Here is a 21,427-nt window from a genome sequence, read left to right on the forward strand (position 1 = left end):
CTGAGTCTCTTTCACCTGTAAAAAGTAGTTATTAGAATCAGTACATTAATGAGCCTGTTAATTGATTAAATTAGAAGCCCCTTGACCAACAATAACATATATACAGACATTGACACATTATATGATATTGTCTATTAGAATGGTTACAAAACAATTCAAAGCTCCATTAAAAACTGGTTACACACCTTAAAACTAGCATAAGCTAAGATACAGAAAGTGGAGTGTAGCTGGATTCTACATTTTTGCTCAATCTAAGCAATGTTTACTGTGACTATAAAGGCAAACCAGTGTTATAGTGCTAAGCAATGCTAGACAGTTTCAGCTCCTTTGTTTTCCTATCCTGCTTTCTGCCTGAAGAGTCAGCTCACCCTTCTCCTGAGAGCAGCAGGTGGGTCAGAGTTCCTGGGCATTGGTGAATTTGTCCTGCATGAAGGAGGCAAGCACAGAGGTTACAGCAGGATTTCTTAGGATTCAGAGCCAAGATGTCCTTAGCCCTTAGGAGCAGAAAATTAGCTACTGCAAGAGAACTTTATAAACAGAACTAGGCAATCTCTCTTAAATATTTTCTCAGTATTCATCTTTTTCTTTTTTCTTTTTCTGGTACCAGGGATCAAACTCAGGACCTTGCGCATGTGAGGCAGGTGCGGTGCCACTGAGCTAAATCCCTGGCCCAATTTCTCTTTTTCTTTGTATTCCTTTCTCCTTGCCTACTTTACCTTCTTCACTTTTGTTTCACTATTCCTAAACCATTTCGATGCATACACTTGCACACACTCATGTCTCTGTCCTCATTCCATTCCAGAAGAGGAGCTTTCTCATCATTAACACTTCTCATTACGAGGACCCTCTTATAACCCACCTGAAAGACAGTTTTCCTTGGCTTATGTGGTCAACGCTGAGGGAAGAAAGCAAAAGGCCTGAAGTGACAGAGATGGATGAGCCATCTGAGGGAGGAATGTGCTGAGGGGTATGGACTGTCTCACTTTCCCTTCACAGCCACCAAGCCATGGGGAAACAGCAGTATAAGGTCTCCCAAAAGATCTGTACCATTTGTATAAAATCAAATATACAGAGATTGAGAATAAAATAGTGCAGTCACCGGGATGGGATAGAGGGAGGAAATGTGGAAATGTAGGTCAAAGCCTACAAAGGAGCAGATGTAGATGATGTAGCCTACAATGTAGCTGATATGAAAGTCCAAAGATCTAATATACAATATGAGGACTATAATTAAGAATAGTGGATTGTAGTCAAGATTTTTGCCAAGTAAGTAGATTGACACATACACAAAATAGGTTAATAGGAGAGATGATGGGTACGTTAATGTGCTTCATTATAGTACCCATTTTACCATCTGTATGTATCTCATAACCTCATTCAGGTGCTGTTGTATAAGGTACTGTTGTATACAGTACCTTAAATACAGATGGTGAAATTTGTTGTTTTATTTTATTTCATATTTTTTGGTACTGGGGATTGAACTCAGGACCGTGTGCTTGCGAGGCAGGCATGGTGCCACTGAGCTAAACCCCAGGCATGAAATTTGTTATTTTAAAAGGAGCCATGGTAAATTATTTTTACAAACAAATGCATAAGTAAAGTGAAATATGGAGGCATTTATGTTTCATATATACACTCTTATTTTTACAAGTGTGTACTTGCAATACATAATAGTTATGTTCATTATGAGAAATGCATGTATGTAAGAAATCTCACTTATTTTTTACCCCTGTATTCTTCTCTTCCTATTCCCAATTCCCTCCCCCACCTCCAAAAAGTCTGTCTCATTTCCTATCATTTCTCTTGTTTTATTCATGAATTTATTTATGTTTTAGGTCTCTCATATCAGAGAAACAGTGTGATATTTAATATTTTCTGTCTGACTTATTTCACTTAGTTATGGTCTGAAATTTCATCTGTTTACCTGAAAATGATACAACTTCATTCCTAATGACTGAATAATATTCCATTGTGTGTGTATATATATATATATATATATATGCCACATTTTCTTTATCCATTCATCTGTTGATGATCATTTGGGTTGTTTATGGACTTTAGCATTTGTGAATTGGGCAGCTAGAAACATGGGTATGGATTTGTCACTACACTACCTTTAATTTTTTCAAGAATATACTTGAGAGGTTAAATGGAATTTCTATTTTTTGTATTTTAAGGAATCTCCATAATGATTTCCAGGGTCATTGATTAGTTTACATTCCCACCAATAATCTGGAAGTGTTCCTTTTCCCAATATCCTGACCAGCATTTGTTGTTTTTGTGTTCTTGATGATAGCCATTCTGACTAGGGTAAAATTGAATTGCAGAATTGTTTGGATTTGCATTTCCCTCATGACTAAAAATGATGAATATTTTTAATGTACTTATTGTACTACTTCCCTTTTGAGTTTGTTCAATTCATCCATCCATTTATTGATTGGGCTGTTGAAATTTTGGGGTTCTTTATATGCTCTAGATATTAATCTTCTGTCAAGTGAAACTGGAAAAGATTATGTCTCATTCTGTAGGCTTTCTCTTCACTGTGTTAGTTATTCTCCCTGGTGTTCAGGAAGAATTTGATGTACAGTAGTCATATTTGTTGATTCTTGATATTATTTGCTGTTGCTATTGGAGTTTTATTCAAGAAGTCTTTGCCTGTGCCTATGGTTTCAAGGATTTCTCCTATGTTATCTTCCAGAAGTTTCAAAGTTTCTGTTTTTATATATAGTTCTTTGATCCATTTTGATTTGATTTTATTACAGGGTGAGAGATAGATATGGACCTAGTTTCAATCTTCTTCATGTGAATAACCAGTTTTCCAAGGAGCATCTGTATGATTTTGGCCCCTTTGTCGAAAATCAGTGGGCTGTAGGGGTTGTTTCTATGTCTTCTGTTGTATTCTGCTGGTCTGCATGTCTGTTTCTTTGCTAGTACTACATTGTTTTGTTGCTATAGCTTTGTAGTGTAAGTTGAAATGCTGTATTGTGATGTCTCCCTCTTTGCTCTTTTGCTGAGGATTGCTTTGACTATTCTAGGTCTCTTCAGGTTCCATATGAATTTTAGAATTGATTTTTCTCGTTCTGTGAAGGATGTTATTGGTATTTTAGTACAGATTGCATTAATCCTTTTGATAATATGAACATTTTATGATATTAATTCTGCCTATCCAGGAACAAAGGCTGTATTTCCATTTTATAATGTTCTCTGCAATTTCTTTCTCGGGAGTTCTATAGTTTTCATCACTGAGGTGTTTCATTCCCTTGGTTAGGTTGATTCCTAGGTTTTTTTTTTTTTTAGGACTATAACAAATGGAATTGTTTTCCTAATTTCTTTCTCAGTAGGGTTATTATTGGTATACAATAATGATATTGATTTTTGTATACAAGAATGATTTTTGTGTACAAGAATTGATTTGGTATACAAGAATGATGTTGATTTTATATATATTTTATTTGACAATCTTGGAAAGAATATGTCATTAACTATCAAGCTAACCTTTTGCTTTCCTTAACACATATCAAACAACAAATAAACCAAAATTTAATCTCCTAATTTAAAGAATTCTAAACATGTCACATCATATTTCAAATAGTTTAGTTACTTTATTAGTAATAGGAGATAAATATATAAAATTATGAAAATTATATTAATCTTTTAAAGCCATTGTTGAAAACTAATCTATGGAGGTTAAGGGTAGAGATTAACTAAAGTGATGGAACTTTCTGGAGTAAAGATAATGTTCTCTCTCTTTCTCTTTTTTGTAATGGCGATCGAACTCAGGACCTTGCGCTTGCCAGGTAGGTGCAGTGCCACTGAGCTACATCCTCAGACCCAAGATAATGTTCTATATCTTAATAAGGGTTTGGGTTGAAGAACTGTTTGTATTTGTCAAAGCTGGCACACTTATGCATTTTACTGCACATAAATATTACTTCAAAAGAAAATAAAACAAATAATTAAAATATAGTTAATGATGTGCATCCTTGAGTGGTTAAAAGAAAGTGTATTGATGCCTACAGTTTATTTGAAATGCTTTGAAAGGTAAAGTAATTAGAATGGGTAATAAATTGGTAGATAATAAGGTAAGTGTAGAAATTAATTATGTGAATGGTTAAATGTAAATTGTGAATGAAGGGATGTCTATTATAAAATCCTTTAAACTTTGCTCTAAAACTTTTAATAATAAAATGTAGAAGAAAATCATCATTGAATAATTTTACACTATTTACCAGCTATCTTTGTCATTTTGGAATATCCCAGTTATTCTGGCTATGGAATAAAACCAAAACTATCATAGAGTTCATGGTAGCTTTTGCTATTGTATTTCACAAACATCACCCAACTTTGTATGGTTTCTGTATAAAATAATTTTTATGGAAGTGATGCTTTTCTTTCATTGAGCATATATTAGTAAAGAACACTAGTTTTGAGGTACAGAGAAGCAACATTAAACTTCTTCCATAGCACCAACATTGTCCTGTAATTCCTGCCACATTAATCATAAATTAATTAATCTGTTTCAAATACTGTACTTCTGTGACTTTTAAATTTATATAATGTAAAAATTGCCAAAGATAATGAATAGACCTTGAAGAATAAGATCACTAAGCATCAAAAAGAGAGGAGGAAAATGTCTAGTTTTATCTCATCGCTCAGAGTGCCTAGCAGAGTAAATGCTGGATGAATGTTGGTCCACAGTACAAAAGCTCAAAGGTCAAATTCTTAAACTCACTGGAAAGGAACCAAGTTGATTAGAAATAAACTGTTAGTTTAGTTGGTGATCAAATTTCAGTGTAAGGAATTCTTAGGTGGGGAGAGAACTTGGAGGTTATGCCCTGATTTGTGGCCCTCTTGGGAGAATGAGACACTGTGCCACAAAACTGAATATTGTGGTTTGCTTAAACCTCTAAAATAAATCCATCCAAATAAATCAAAGTGATGTCTCTGGTAGACCTAGGTGTTACATTTCTAAGCAAAATTTTGGATGCCCATTCTTGGAATGGTATTTAAAGCCTACAGCACTTTCTGTTTGCTATTGTCAAAGAATATAGATTTGATATTTAAAACAAGAAATTCATAGAGACCACCCTCATTGAGTGGGACTGGCTTTGGAAAAGAGTTCAGATGTAAACTCACCCTGATGTTATATAAATTTGTTCTCAAAATTCCAAAAGAGGAATTTCAAATACAGTAAAACCTTGGTTTGCAAGATTAATTTGTTCCAGAAACAAACGTAATTCAAAGCACTTGTATATCAAAGAGAATTTCCTCGTAAGAAATAATGGAAACTGGGATGATTCATTCCACAACCTGAAAATATTCAAATTAAATGATTACAATACTGTAATATAATACAAAATAATAAAGAAAATATAAATAAAAATAAACAAATTAACCCAAATTTACCTTTGAAAAACTTTTGTGGCTGGTGTGAGGGAGGCAAGAGAGAGGAGGGTTATTGTGTAGGACAACTTTCATCATCACTAATGGAATTACTGCTATCTATTGCCTCAGTGGAATCTTTTTCTTTTTGTACAGCTTTAACAAGGAACCTATTCAATGACACTTGCTTTTGCCTACTTTTGATGACTTTGTGGAAACATGACATTGCATTGTTAACTAGATTCATTGCTCGCACAGCTATAACCTCATGCAGGTGGTGATTTTCTACAAAATTTTGCAGTTTTTACCACATTTTACACAAGAAGAAGGAGGAGGAGGAGAAGGAGAAGGAGAAGAAGGAGGAGGAGGAGAAGGAGGAGAAGGAGGAGAAGGAGGAGGAGAGGGAACAGTAGGGAGAGGGGAGAGGAGAGAGAACCATTGGTTCACTTGTGATCATGTGATGTTCTGTGTCACATACTACTCATATTCCAAGACATCACTTGTTTATAAAATTAATATTTATTAGAACGGTTACTTGTTTTGTAAGAACAAGTTACTTGCAATCCAAGGTTTTACTGTATATCTTTAATATTATCAGAATACATGCAAATCTACTGCAGTGATTACTTTGAAAGACAAAAGTTGGGGGAAAATATAGTCATACCTAGAAGCATAAGCACAACTCCTAGTGTATTGTGTAAGGAGACTTGAAAGCAAAATGAGGTGTCTGATGAGTCGTGGCCAGTACCTTGAAAATATAAGAGAGTATCAGATAGCGTGGGTGGGAATAGGCAGAACTCATGTTCTGTAACAAGTTGGGTAACAAAAGAATAGGAAAACAGGAGCCTTAAATCTTCATCAGTTTTCTCCTGCTATCGAAGACACTCCATTGTTATGAAACAAAATGTTTCAGAGACTATTTGTTTTATTGTATTGGTACTTATATTTATTCTGACTTTTAGTTTATCCAAGTTTATTCTTTTTCTTTACTGACTGCCTCCAATCTGACTCTTCAGACACAGCAATTTATGCAGTGCCTTTCATTTAAGTGACAACTTAGCACCTTCCATTTTCCATATAAATATTATGCCATCCTAGATACCTTAAAATAGCACCACCTCCTTACATTTACTACCATATTGTCTTACAATTAATAATTTATAAAAGGAATTCTAATCCTCAATATTTTTTTCTTTGAAGGATCAGAATTTAAAGCTCCCACATTTAGAAGAGTTTTAGTGGATGAATCCCAAAATAACTTGCCCTATCCTAGTTGTTCTGTCCCAGGAAATTCTTTTCTTCCTCATTCATTCGCCTCCTTCTTTGAAGATATTGTTCCTTGTACAGAGATCAACACTCAATAAATTCTCAAAACACATGTCCTGAATGAATAAATGAAGAAAGTATCACTCTGTGGCCCAAATCTTTGCAGGATGGTTTAAGCCCCACACTTTCTAGAAGCATGGAGATAAACAACTTCCTAAAGTCCCTTTACTTGCTAGACCTTGAAGGTTTAGAGATATGCATTCAGAGGACTTCCAACAGAGTGAAACTGTAGCCTGCCATTAATGTCATGGGAGTTAAGGTGAGAAGGATGGTATATGTAAATGCATGTCTGTATCCTGCTCACTCCCAACAAACTGGTTTCTCCTATTACTATGATATTTGAGGTAAATTCTTTTAAAATCAAGAAACACAACTCCAAAGTATCCATGTTTCATGAAGAATTGGGTGCTTTATCATAAGTGTAATTGCAATTCATGAACAATTTAAAGTCGTGGATTATTTAATGCTAGAAGAAAGGTGATCTTGTTTTTTTTTGGTACCGGGGATTGAACTCGGGACCTTGCGCTTGCAAGGCAGGTGCCGGAACCACTGAGCTAAATCCCCGGCCCAGAAAGGTGACCTTGAATAGGATCTCAAGTTATGGATAAGGAAACTCAGGCCCAGAAAAATGAAAAATGTGCTCTCAAAACTATGTAGGAGGCCAATGGAAAAGAAGAAACTAGACTCCCAAGTTCCTGCCTCTCATCCAGCCATCTTTGAGCAGTTTGTCAATTATAGGGAAGACAGTCGTGGGAGCAGTCAGTTTGGGGAAGATTTCAGAGTAGATACATCATAGACTGTTTCCTTTCCATAGAAGAGGGGTTAATAACTCAAATGGTTAGGGAAAAAAGAAATCAATAAAGACTATTACCAGAAATATTCTTTCTTTTAAATTGTGAGCCAAAGACAATAGCCATGAGCAATATTTTCGGGGACTACACATACATGGAGTTGTGTGGTGTTTTTTAGATTAAAATTCATTTACTTGGTATGGTTTGGGGTTAATTAAGACCTCTCTTTTATTAAGTACCCTTTGGAAAGGTCTTACATTAAATCCATCTCAGCTATTAGCTTTCCAAGGAACAAGAACATGGATTTAATAAACACATAAGAATTTAGAATACAATTTGGGAAAAAAAACCCTCAACAATATCCATCAGCGTGAGACAAAAAAAGCAAATGATTTCACAGTTGTGAGGTTCCAAAAATGATTTTTTAAAATTGACTTCCATTTTTATGTTTACATTTAAAACTAAATTTTCCTATAGGTAAACAATACTGTTTTCATTTTTATAGCTGTAATAAAATATTATAGCTGACCAGTTGGTGGAGCAATTACATTTCCATAGCTCTTAATTGCTATTTTCCTTAGGTACTGGTAACTTAATTAGAATTGAGAAGGAGACCATTAATATTCTAAAGAATAACCAAACAGATAGCAAACTTTCACATGAACTGACACAGACAAAATCACTGTAACAACATCTAGCCCACTAAAGACAACTTGTAATTAAATTAAAGTGGTAATTCCACTTAGGACAGCAAGAGCCTCTCCTCTTAACTCACCTCCAAGAGGCAGGCCCCATCCTAGGAAAGCCACACTTTGGTGGGATGAGTAAGGGAAAGAAAAAGGTCAGCCCTCGGGCTCTAACTCCCAGATGCATGAAATTAATGTAATTATAAGTATTAATAGCAAACCAGATTCCATTTTATAAGACCATACAGTACAAGTTTCAATGTAATTATTAGTATCTTTGACTAAAGCAGCTGTCCTGGAGAGATATCCTGCAGGAAAACAATTGCTCAATCCATATTTCCTCAAAAAGAATGGTTAGCTGGGTTTCCCAATCCATCTTTAAGTCCCTTAAAATCAATATGGCTACTTCCAAGTACCTAAACAATGTAACTTTCATCCATAATATTTTAAATGAAATATGTAGGAATCAGGGTAGTTATAATTATGTGAAAAAAATAGATCCTTTGAATAGACAAAAGAACATCAAGAATTATAAAATGCTAACAGTGGTTTCACATGAATAGGGAGACTTATTTTTATTTATTTCATATTTTCTTTGATTTTCAATATTTTCTAAAATAAATGTTTATTACTTAAAGTATTTTGGGTTGGTGATGTGGTAGAGTATTGCCTAGTTGAGTGGTAGAGTATTCCCTGGCATGTATGAAGCTCTAGATTTCATTCCCAGCGCTCCAACTGCTCACAAAAAATAAAATAAAATAAACTTTTTTAAAGACCCACACGTACTTCAAGGTGTTATTCAAAAAGTAGGAAATTACTACCGATAAACTCAAAGTAATCAATATAGTATAGATGCATCTAAATATACAAAAATAGTACTATCTTTTTTCTGACTTATAAGACAATGTTTATAAAAATTCAGTGATGCTTTTACATGAATTCATATTTTATCAATTATAATAATACGTGAATAGTTTTATTTATATTGGCAAGGAAGATTGTTTTCAGTCCATATAGGCAATGCATGACATATTTGAGCAAAAGTGTCTTACAATAATTGGAGCTCGACATAGTTCGACCAGGCTTCCAATAAGTGTCTAAATTAAACTACAGTATATTAGTGACAAGAACAATTTAAAAATAGAGAAGAATAATAAAGAATGTCTGGAAAAGAGAGGGGAAAGTTACTTTCTTAAAGGGTGGCCTTAGAAAGCCTCACTGATAAGGTTATATTAAGCCAAGATCTGAAAGTCACGAGGATATCTTGGGCAAGAGTTCCAGGCAGAGGAAACAGCAAGTTCAAAAGCCACAAAACTGAAGCATGCCTGGTATGTCTCAGTATCAGCAAGGAAGCAGGTGTGGCTGAAGCAGAGTGTGGGAGAAGAAAGTTGGGAAATGTGGTTAGTGGCATAATGGATGCCAGACCACGCAGACTTTTTAGGTCATTCAAAGAACCTGGCTTTTACTTTGTGACAGATGGAAAGCCATTGATAAGTAGGATTAGAAGAGTGTCTGATGTGACTTTTAAAGCTCTGCTTGCCTTTTTCCATTTTTTGGTTATACAGATTCTTTGGTTTCATTTTTGTAAATCCTTATATACACATTATCTATTTTGATCATTTTATCTCCCGTCACCCCCTTGCCTTACCCTCCACATCAGTTTCACATTGTTTATATCATCCTCTCCCAATTACCTGCCCTTACACCCCTCTCCTTCTTCTTATTCCCTTCTTTATGCCTAAAAATTGTCTTTCTTCTACTTACTTGTCATGTTTTTTAGATTCCACATTTTATGGAGAATATCCAAGCCAATATTTGTCTTTCTGAGTTTGGTTTATTTCACTCAATCCATTTGTCTTTTGGTGGGCAACTAGGTTGGTTCCTTATCTCAGCTATTGTGAATTGTGCCACAATAAACATGGGTATGCAGGTATCCCTATAGTACACTGATTTTAATTGCTTTGGGTATATAACAAGGAGTGGGTATATACCAAGTGCTAGATCAAATGGTAGCTCTATTTTTAGTTTTTTGAGGAACATTTATAAGATTTCTATAGAGGTTATACTAATTTATATTCCCACAAGAAGTGTAGAAGGATTCCTTTTTCCCCTACATCCATTTTTCCCATAACCATTTTTTAAAGAGGTTGTCTTTTCTCCAATGTATATTTTTGGTAGCATTGTCCAGAATCAGATAGTTGTAGCTGTGTCAGTTCATTGCTGTGTCTTCTGTTCTGTTCCATTGTTCTACGTGACTATTTTTGTGCCAGTACCATGTTGTTTTTATTATTATGGCTCTATAGTATAATTTGAAATTAGGTATTATGATGCCTCCAGCCTTGTTCATTTTTGTTTAGGATTGCTTTGGCTATTCTGGATCTTTTGTGCTTCTATATAAATTTTAGGATTTTTTTTCTAGTTCCATGAAAATTGTCATTGGTGTTCTGATGGGGATGGCATTGAATGTATAGATTGTTTTTGGTAATATTTCCATTTTGGCAATATTATTCCATTAATCCATGAACATGGGAGCTTTTTTATCTTCTGGTGTCTTCTTCAATTTTTTTCTCCAGTGTTCTAAAATTTTCATTGTAGATGTCTTTGACCTCCTTAGTTAGATAAATACTTAGGTATTTACTATCTGATTTTCTTTCAGCATTCTGGTCTTCAGAGCTCTGACTAGAATCTGTCATCAAGTTTGGCTTATAGCATTCTAGGGCTTTTCTAGTGGGCATTTCTCAACCATTCCTAATTCCTCCCATGAACCAGTTCCAAAGGCTTCTAAACTACATGGTCAGATAACAATCATAGCCACAATCCCATTTCTGGTACCAATTTCTTAGTCACTGTCCTCATCACTGGACAAAATACCCAACATCCACAACTTAAAGGAGTACAGGTTTATTTTGGCTCATGTTTTTTAGAATATTTGCCCATAGTTAGCTGGTTCCAAGGCAGGAACAGCATGGTAGAAAGGTCTGGTGGAAGAAAGCTTCTCATGTCATGGTGGTGAGAAAATAGGAAGAGAAGAGGAGCCAGGAACAAGAATGTATCTTTCCAAGCCACAAATCCAGTGGCTCATCTCCAACCATGTCCCATCTCCTAAAAGCAAGTAAGCTATACTATCCCTATGGTCAAAGCACCTTCCAAATATATGAAGCTTTTGAGAGAAATTTTCATACACCCTCTATATTGAGTAGTGTTTGTTTTATGAAATAAGTGCATATACACTTATAATTGTTATAACTTCTTGGTTGATTGTTCCCTTTACCAGTATGTAGTGGCCTTCTTTGTCTCATCTGACCAATTTTTTCTTGTAGTCTGCTTTGTCAGATATATGGATAGCTACTCCTGCAGGTTTCATTTGCATGAAATATTGTCTTCTATCTTTTCACTCTCAGCAAATACACTCAGTCTGTGTATTTGCTGGTGAGGTAATTTTCTTGAAAGCAGCAAATAGTTGGGTCTTGGTTTTTACCCAGTCTGCCAGTATTTGTCTCTTAATCAGAGAATTAAGATCATTTACATTCATAGTTATTATAAAAAAGTATGTACCAATTCCTGTCATTTTGTTGTTTTTTTCTAATGTTTTATTCTTTTCTAATTCTCAATAACTCATCTATTTTTCCTCTTCTCTCTGTAGGATTACTTTATTGTCTATAATGCTGGCTTAGTGGTCATGAATTTCTTTAGTTTATGCTTATATTGGAAGGGCTTTATTTCTCCTTAAATTTTGAAGGACAGGTTTGATACTTTATTGACAATAGATTTTTGAAGGGAGAACATAAGACAGAGATAGGGAGATAATTTAGGAGGCTATTGCCACAATTATGGCAAGAGATAATGGTGGTTTGGACAAGGAAAATGGCAAAGGAGGTGGTGAAAAGGACAGATATCTGAATAAATCTTGAAAGTAAAGCCAAAGTAATTTGTTAACAGATTGAATATGGTACAAGAGAAAGAGAGGAGCCAAGGATGAGTTCAAATTCTTTGAGAATAGAGCTGTTAATCACTGAAATAGAGAAGATCATGGGAGGAATGTATATTGTGAGTTTGAGGGAAGAGACCAAGAGCTTTCTTTTGAACATATGGGTTTTGCTTATTAGATATCCAGGTGGACATGTCAAGAATAAAGTTGGACACAAGTGTCTAACTTGGGACAGGAGTCCAGCAAGTTTTCAATGTCTACATGATATTTGGAACCATATAATTAGAGAGTACTGAGAAAGTAAGTGTAGATAGAGAATTCCAAAACTAAGCCCATGTACTTAGAAATTGAAGAAATGAAAAACAATAACCAAAAAAGACAGAGAGGGTTTGGGGACTACCTCAGTGAGAGAATACATGCTTAGCATACTCAAGGCTGTGGGTTTGATAGAGAGAGAGAGAGAGAGAGAGAGAGAGAGAGAGAGAGAGAGAGAAGAAAAGAAGGAGAGGAGGGGGAGGGAAGGGGGAGATGGGGGAGGATGAGGGGAGGAGAATAAGAATGAAGTAGAATTTAAAAATACAATAATTAAAGAAAAAAATAGATCATGAGACTGTGAATATAGTGTTTCCAGAAGGAAAAACTATGACATATTACTAGTAGGTCAAATAAAATAAGAAGTGGATTTCCCTGGAAGCCATTGGCAACCTTAGCAAATGCAGTTGGTAGAGCAATAAGAACAAAAGCCTGTTTGTAGTAGGTTGAAGAATAAATGAGAGTGACATCAATGTAAATGGTAAGGACATTTAAAATTTTGTTCTTCCACAGAAGCAATTAGAAAATGGGAAAACCATTGTCAAAATCAAGTTTTTCAGAGCTCTGGAAATTAACCAAAGGCTTGAAGTAATTGAAGAGCATTTATTGAAGTAAAATGATGAATCTAAGAACAATGACTTTTGTGGTATTTTAACTTGCTCTATTCCAATCTTCTCCCCAATTTAATAGTATGCTTGAAAACTAAGACCCATATAATCATGGTAAGAACAGCTGCCTAGTAGCCACTAAAGGGGAGAGAACGTGTTTGGAACTTCATTCCCAAAGAACAGAGAACTATCATTATGTAACCTGTCTGGCAGATCTGTGGAAATCCCCATTCACAGGGCTTGTCTTTATTTTACTTGACTTAAATCTTGTTCAGTGCAATCAGCCATATCCCTAGGGACATTTGTGGAAATAATTCATGACAGTTGTTCTACATTGCCTACTGCTTGAATAAAAGCAGTTGCAATAAAAGTTGGAACAAATAAGATGACCAAATATCTCAAAAGGGAAAGTTGAGGAATGAGATGCCCATAGAAATATTTGAAGAGCTCTGACATAGTTCTAGAAATCTAGAAGACCATGTGTATATTCAGGACTGTGCACATGCTGATCTTGTACAAGTAAGAAGTGAAGGCTAAGGCAGAGTTGTAAACTCCCTGCCTGAACACTGAAGGCAGGCCTCAACACAAACAAAAAGAGCCTAGGCAAAGAATGTGATATTTCTTTGTTCATTTAGGGAAACCTGTCCATTCACTACCTAAGTTAATTAAGCAGAGACTAAGTTAATTAAGCAGAGATTTCAGGGGCCACATGTGACAAAGAGCAGAAGCTTTGCAAAATTAGTTCAGGAAAATCACTTGAAATTGTTACATAAATGAGCTAAAGACGGCCTTTGTATCTTTGCCTCTAGGTTGTTTATCTCTTCACTACAGGCTGAGAACCATTAGTTCAAAAGCTCCTGACATCAAACTCAAAATTTCATACACCCAATTATTTTAAGGACATCCCCCCACAAGAGCAAACGTTTAATCACATAAAATCTGCCGGAGTGCACAACCTGCAAAACCTCACCTAATAGTCTTTATCCACTGATAAGATGGAGCCATAGAGTTGTGTGATCAGAGGCTGCTTGTTATTATGTTAAGTGAAATCACCTAGAACTAGACCATCCTTTTGAAGAGTTAACCTCAAAGTGTACTAACAAAATGTGAATAAAAAATTGGAGAAACTATGGCATAAAAGAATTAACACTGAACATCTGAACCATTTCAATGGAGTCAAGTTTAAGTGATAAATGAAAATGTGAATAGACTATAAAATTTTTTTAAAGAAAAATATTTTTTAAATAATTTGTAACATCAATATGGACTGAAAACCACAGAAAATATTAATAGTTAAAGCATATTATACTGTGTGTCAGTTACCAAGTTCTATGTATATACTCCTTCAAAGATGTGTGTAAAACAAAATTGGAGACCTATTAGAGAATGGATTCACATATAAATATTAAAACAAAAACTCTGACTAAAACATCACCAAGTCAAAGCCAACCATGTATTTAAGAATGGTTGAATTGTGTACTGTTTAAGAATATAAGAATGGTATAACATTAGGAAATTGAGCAATGGTATTCATCACATGAGCAGATTAGAGGAGAAAATAAAAGAATCCTGACAAAATTAACTACTTATCCAGAAAGGAAATTATTAGGAATCTAGGAATTACAGATTTTGTAGTTAATATGATAAAAAAATCTCCCCAAACAAAGTCATAAAAAAATTCTAGAAGTATTTTTATCAAAGGTAAGGAGGCAGAAGAATGCCTACTATTAACTCTATTAACCATTTTGGTTGGCTTTAAGTATGACCACAAATTATTTGAAATTCATTTAGAATCAGATTCCCCAGGCCATTTAAGCCTCTGAAAACTTACAGCCCCAGGCAGCTGACATAGTGGTATCAACCTCATGAGAGACCTGGATCAGAACTAGTTATCTAATCTGTCCTTGAGGTCCTGAGCTTCAGAAACAGTTAGTAAATGTTTGCTTTTCTAAGTTGCTACATTTTGAGGTAATACATTACATTAATGTACCTTTGTTCACAAGTTTACATAAAGTTTGGCAGTTTCTCGAAAATTAAGCACATACCCACCTTAAGCCTAGTAATTCTATTTTGAGGGATTTACCCTGAAGAACTTATATTGACAAGATGACTTGTAAAATAATATTCATAGCAGCTTCATTTAAATAGCAAAAAGTGGTGTCCATCAGTAGGAAAGTGGATAAATTGCTAAATTCATAAAGTGGATTACTAACTATAGTAAAAAGAAACAAGCAATCAGTGCAACAAGCTAAATGGATAAATATCAAAAATATGATGAAAGAAAGAAGCTGTGCACAGAGGAGTACATATGGAATGATCGCTGTGATATGAAGTTCAAGACTAGGCAAGCTCAATCTATTGTAAGGAACATAAGCATCTTTCTGTGCCTGATGGTAATGTTATATATCTTGATAAGAAGCTGAGTTATATAAGTATCACATCAAAACTTAGGGGATATACCCTTAAGATTTTTGCAATACACTGTATATAAACTTTGCTTAAAGAGTGTTGATTTTGAACTTGAGTTAAAAATATGAATGCTGATATATTCACAAGAAAACAAACTGATGTATGCGATGTTTGATATGTATGAAAAGATTGATGGATTAATAGATGGCTGGGGGTAGATAGCTGACTAGATATTGATGAAGCAAACACAGGTAAAGTATTAATGGTAGAATCTAGGTGGTATATATATAGTTTTAAACATAAAATTCACTTTACTCTAGGGTTCATTTTTTTAAAAATAATGTGTTTGGAAAATCATGTTTTCAAAGAAATACCTTCAGATTTCTTGACAGACTTTTTATTAAACAGGGTAGAATGTTGCATATATAGTGTAGTTTGGAGATTGTGTGAAAGACAAAAATAGAGAAATGCCATTGGCTATCTTCATTATTATATAATGTATAATATTTTAAATTTTTAAATATTTTTCTTTGTTTCCTAAATTTTCTACAATAAGTGAGACTATTATTACCAGAAAACATTTATTTTTATCCTATAAGATTTAAAAAATAGGGCCAGGGATTTAGCTCAGTGGCATTGCACCTGCCTTGAAAGCGCAAGGTCCTGAGTTCGATCCCCAGTACTGTAAAAAAAAAAAAAAAAAGATTTAAAAACTAGTTTCAAGGAAACACAGAGGAACACTTTCTGATCTTGGAACTAGGTACAGGTAGAATGGACCTCCTAGTGGTAGGTAGGTTTTCCAAGCACCCCTATACAGGTTAGAAGACCACAGGTAAGAATATTTTAGAGAAAGTTTAAACAAAATATAGGGAATTTTAGAGCAGTCTCAAATTCTAAGACTCAGTATGTGAAACAAATTGTCATGGAAATGAAAAGACTTCTTGTGTTTTTAAAATCTATTCCAAATTCTGTACTGCTCCATGAAAATAAATATATTAACCCAACAGTTTCCATACTTGCATATACATAACCTGATTCAATATGTAATAGGAAAGCCATCCTTGACAGCAAATCAGAGTTGTTTTAATATCTTACTGTGCTATACTTATGATGGAGTGATATATGCTCCCTCATATTTTTAACATATTTTAGTAGTACAGCACTTCAACATTCATTATCTCTTCCAATTCTCTGATGACCCTGAGACATGGGAGAATGTCAGGGGCTTTCTTGGATGCTGCAAAATTAAAGGTAGTGAGATTGTCCAGAGCCACCTGGGAACTGACTGCTTTCTTCACCCACGTGTGGTACTGCATTAGTTTGAGAACCAAGGAGCCTGGTGTCTGTAAATATTTCCTTAAAGATATGCATAAAATTAGTTCAAGTGTGTTTTTCCAGCTTTGGTTTCCTTCTCAACCTTCTATCTGGAAGGAGTGTCAGTAGCAGGCACTGTGATGGGCTGCCTTCATCCTTGCTCTGTGGAAGATTCTCCTATCCACAGCTATGTTTCGGTGGGTATGGGCATTTGCAGGTAGGGGTTTTTTCTGCCAATTAGAATTTATCTTCAATGACACACATTAGTACTATTGTCTCTGTTGTTGTTTTAATTTCATGTATTTATTGTAGAGAAGGAAACTAAAGTTTAGATAAACTGGGTAAGAGAACCAGGGCTAGAATGGGTGACACCAGTGATTTTGGTGGAACATAGACAAGAGCAGAATTTTCTAGATTATTTCTCCAATTATTCTTAATCAAATCCAAAGAATCTCTTAAACTTGTCAGTTGGAATATATTTTTTAAAAAACCAAAAAGCTAATTGGCACCTTGAATTATTCAAAGTTATAGAAAATCCTGAATGCTGCAAATATTGTCTTTGGTACTCTGAAAACAGTTTGAGGGTAAGACTTTATGCACTGAAGATTATACATTTGGTGTTTCCAAAACAGCCTCAGAGAACTTGCAGAAAGAGTTCTGGCTTTGGTACTTTTTTTTTTTTAAACAAAAAACTTAATATGAAAATGTGTATGACTCAATGTTTGGTCATAGTGAAACTAGCGCTTTGAAGAGGGGCATGCATTTCTCTGCTGAGCAGCTATTTAAACTCGTTCCAAGGCTTCCAACATGGTGATACTATTTCCTCGTATTACCACCATTCCAATATTGTTCTGCTGCCCATGAGTTGCCATCTCCACACATTCATCTATCACAAGATTCATAAAGGGATCAAACCCTCGCAATATTCCTTGGACATGTCTGCCACCATTTAATTTCAATGATAATTTCTTGTCCATGAAGTTTTTCAGCTTGGGAGGGTGAGCCTTGCTCATCTTGTCTAATCCGTGGGCTCAGAGATCCTTTGAAAGGGAACCTGCAGGGCCTGTCATGCTCCCACGGCAGGTTTAGCGCTTTACATCCTGGCTTTGGTACTTTTGATTGATGCTCCATTTTGACGGGGACTTCTGTCAGAGATAGTCTGCCTACTTGTCTTGTGCATAAAGGGGCTGCATCTAAAATGTGCATCTAAAATGGACCAACCAATAGATTTTAAAATGATGGTATACACCTATGACCACAAATCAAATATCAGTACAACAGATCACACTGCATTTTTGGAAAGCTCCTAATGAAAAACCAAAATATGACGGAGGCAACAAGATATTCCAATAGTACAAAGTCTTTACTTTGAACTGAGATTCTATATCAAAGCTTGAGAACCTTCAGCAAAATCTTTCAAAAGTAGGACCAAGTTAGATGACTTTTAAAATTTCTTGCCTTCAAAATTATAAAAATATAGGAAACAAATCACTTTGCAAAGCACATGAATGCAAAAGCACTAGTATGATAAAAAACATTTCAATGTTTAACTAAGTTTTATTAAGTGGAGAAAATTCCTGTCTTTCCTAAGGCAAGGGCCCCTCCTGTTTCAGCCTCGGAATTAAGAGGCCAAATCTACTGCCTATTCTATAATCAACAGCAATTTAAATGTTAGCTATTTCTGGAACTATTCAGGTTGCTACAGTCTTAGCTGAGTACTTTAAAGAAAAACAAAAACAAACAAACAAAAAAACTTTCATGAGTGTAAGATCATCTCATTTTTCCAAATATTAAAGCCCATTCATTGCCCCAAAATTTGCATTTCCAGACCATCTCTAAAACCCCACAGGCAACTGAAAGCAGACTTCAAGTAAAGCCTGGCTACTGGTGTGGAGATTCCTAGGAAAAGGGCTCCCCACTCTAGAATTTCAGGAACTTCAGACACTTCCGGACTCCTTCGCATTCGCTTCCCTACATACTTCCCTAACTCTAGGGTTGTCTGAAATGATTCAATTAGAGGTTTACTTCTTGAGACTTGCTTCTGTTAAAATGCAGTACCACTGGGGGAGTTAATAGTAATGCTCAATTCAGTGTGAAGATACTTATCAGATTCCCATATGAAGAAGGCTGTAGCAGAGTAGAACACTTGGTGCCTCTTCAGGAAATCAGGAAAGTAATGAGGAAGAAAAAAGACTTCCCAAAAAAGGTAGGTTAGGAATATGGACAACTTTGGATTATACCATTTTCTCCAGCTTGCCTTGATTTTAAGCATTAAAATGTTCTCCATCCCTATCATGATATCTTTATCTTATCTGATAAAGTGTTCTAATCAAAAGCCACATCAAATTTGTATGTGCTCAAAGTTTCCCTATCTTGACCAAACACAGGAAATGAATCACTTTGCAAAGTACATGAAGACCAGCTAAAGCACTCTGTGAATTGTGAAATCCTGTCCCCGTTCTTGGCTGTCCGTGTTCAGCACGACTTCAAGAGAAACCTCCTTCTTGTCTTTCCTTTCAAATGTATACACCCAGATTCCTTTTTAGTAGATGTGGGGACTTTGATTTTGCAATCTCCTATTTGGAAACAAGCAGAGAATAGTTAACACTCCATTTGTTTTATGTGGTTTTTCCCCCGCTTAGGTTGAGACACACTGGAACAGACTTTTAACTGGGAAAATACAGAAGGTCCTATCTTTCCTCATTCTCTCTCTCTTCTTTCATAAAAACCATGTGTGGCCCAGGTAACCCTATTTTAGCACAGGATAAAAAACTCTGAAGTACAGGAGAAAACTACTGTATTTTCCTGAATCATTCAGTGAGCTATTGGCAAAGCCCAGAAATAGACTTGTATTTTAGATACTCAGTTTTATTCTTGTTTACTGAGTTGTACTAACCATGAAGACTCACTATACTTTCTATTTCTGAGGCTGTTTTAAAAGCAAAGTAAGCAGGTATATTATCTTGGCTAAGAGATGGTATGATGTTCTCTCTAACTATACTTATCATTGAATTCAAGTATAGGATCTTTATAAAGTCTCTGTGCCATTTTTAAACTTAACTTCAAAAGCATATGAGGTAGACATGACAGTAAACTGTAAATGGAATTTAAAGGCAAATTCAATTTTCTTCTTAGAGCTGTCATGAACTTCAATTCTACTGGCCATATTTCATTTGTCACAGGATCTGAAATGAGTATATATTGTGTGCAATTGTGTAATGTAGTTGTCCTAAACTTTAATACATTTACTTTTGAGTGCCGTTTAGATTGTTTCTCTAACACGCACAACCTGAGTTATTAAAGTTTAAAAGTGCACAGGGCCCTTATGAAGACTGTTTATGGCTCAAGTACAGAGCGCAGGAATTCTGGTTAAATTACCTTCTTTTGCCGTCAGACCATTCTCTTTCTTTTTAGATAGGCCACAAATCAAGAGAACTGTATGTGGCTTTTCACTGAAAAAGAGAAATTCTTAAACCTTGGTGTTTAGTGAATAACTAGTGCCAAAAGTCATGGCTACATTTTTTTAAGTGGCTTTCTACTTAAACATCATAGATAATGACAAGATCTAATTGGAATGACAAAAGGCATTGGAGAAGAGAAAGAAAAGAAATCAGGCTGACCATCCTAGGTATGTATGTCATTCAGCAGCCACCAATTTAGATTCTTTTATTTCCTTAAGGTCTATGTAAGTATATGCCATGTTTCCTGAAGACTTTTAGTTCACCAAGCTTCAGTCCTTTGTCAAATTCATAAAGTATCTTTAGAGTGAGTCTTAATTCAATGTCTCCTCAGAGATCATCTGGCCTACTTATGGCAAGAGTTGAACCTAGAACTCTGGACTGTGCCAAATTTGTAGTTTGAAGGGAAAATCAAATCTAAGTGGTAGAGAAGGGAAATTCAAAGATGCCTGAAGTTTTAAACCTGCATAGCTTAGAAAATATGGGATGCCCACACTGAAGAAAAGGGAAAGAATTTCATTTTATATAGGTTGAATTTATACTGATAGTAAAATGTCAAATCTATTTGGCCTGGATAGATCAGGATTCTTGGAATGATAAAGGCTAAAAGCTTTGTGAAAAGAGATAGACTCTCAGAATTATGGAGGAAGTAAGTTTTGACCTTGGTATGAAGAAATTTTGGAGCTTGATTCAGCAGTCCAAATAGTGAGGACCCTTGGTTGACATATGAAAATCTGTTAAAGTGATGAAAAAGCATCTCCAATGATTCTCCTTCAGTAGCAACAGTAGCCTTTCCATTTGGAGCTAGTCTATTTGTGAGGCCCATTGTAGAGAATAAGTCAAAGGTCAGTAAACTATAAACTATAGCCTGTGACCAATTCTGATTCACCAACTTTTCTCATATAGCCTGTTAGCTAAGAATGTTTCTTTCATTTTTAAATGGCAAAAAAAATCCAAAAAATGAAACTCTGTAACATATGAAAGTTATATGAAATTCAAGTTTCAGTAGGAACACAGCAACATTCATTCATTTATGTATTGCCCATGGTTTCTTCACACTACAACATCCACATTGAATAGTTGCAGCTGTGATCATATAGCCCAGAAAATCCAAAATATTTACTATGTAGCTCAGAAAAAGTTTGCTGACACTGCCTTAGATCTTTAACGGTTTAGGAAACTTGAGATGGCTTCTGATTTTAGTATCTGTTCA

The 21,427-nt window shown here is 35.1% G+C and overlaps 1 long non-coding RNA gene and 1 pseudogene across 2 annotated transcripts in view; one reads left to right on the forward strand and one right to left on the reverse strand.

Annotated features, from left to right (window-relative positions):
- LOC110346248 (uncharacterized) overlaps positions 1–21,427 on the forward strand; it is a 56,501-nt gene that overhangs the window by 16,572 nt on the left and 18,502 nt on the right. For both annotated transcript variants that reach the window (XR_015445768.1, XR_002390179.2), the window contains exon 2: positions 20,309–20,384. This is a non-coding gene — a long non-coding RNA (uncharacterized LOC110346248). The remainder of the gene's footprint in view (positions 1–20,308; positions 20,385–21,427) is intronic.
- On the reverse strand, positions 17,484–17,827 carry LOC110346247 (small nuclear ribonucleoprotein G pseudogene; annotated as a pseudogene).

Source organism: Heterocephalus glaber, unplaced genomic scaffold (assembly GCF_053883595.1).
Source record: "Heterocephalus glaber isolate CG9 unplaced genomic scaffold, H.glaber_assembly_v1.0 deba00001662, whole genome shotgun sequence".
In the NCBI taxonomy this organism is placed as follows: Eukaryota; Metazoa; Chordata; class Mammalia; order Rodentia; family Bathyergidae; genus Heterocephalus; species Heterocephalus glaber.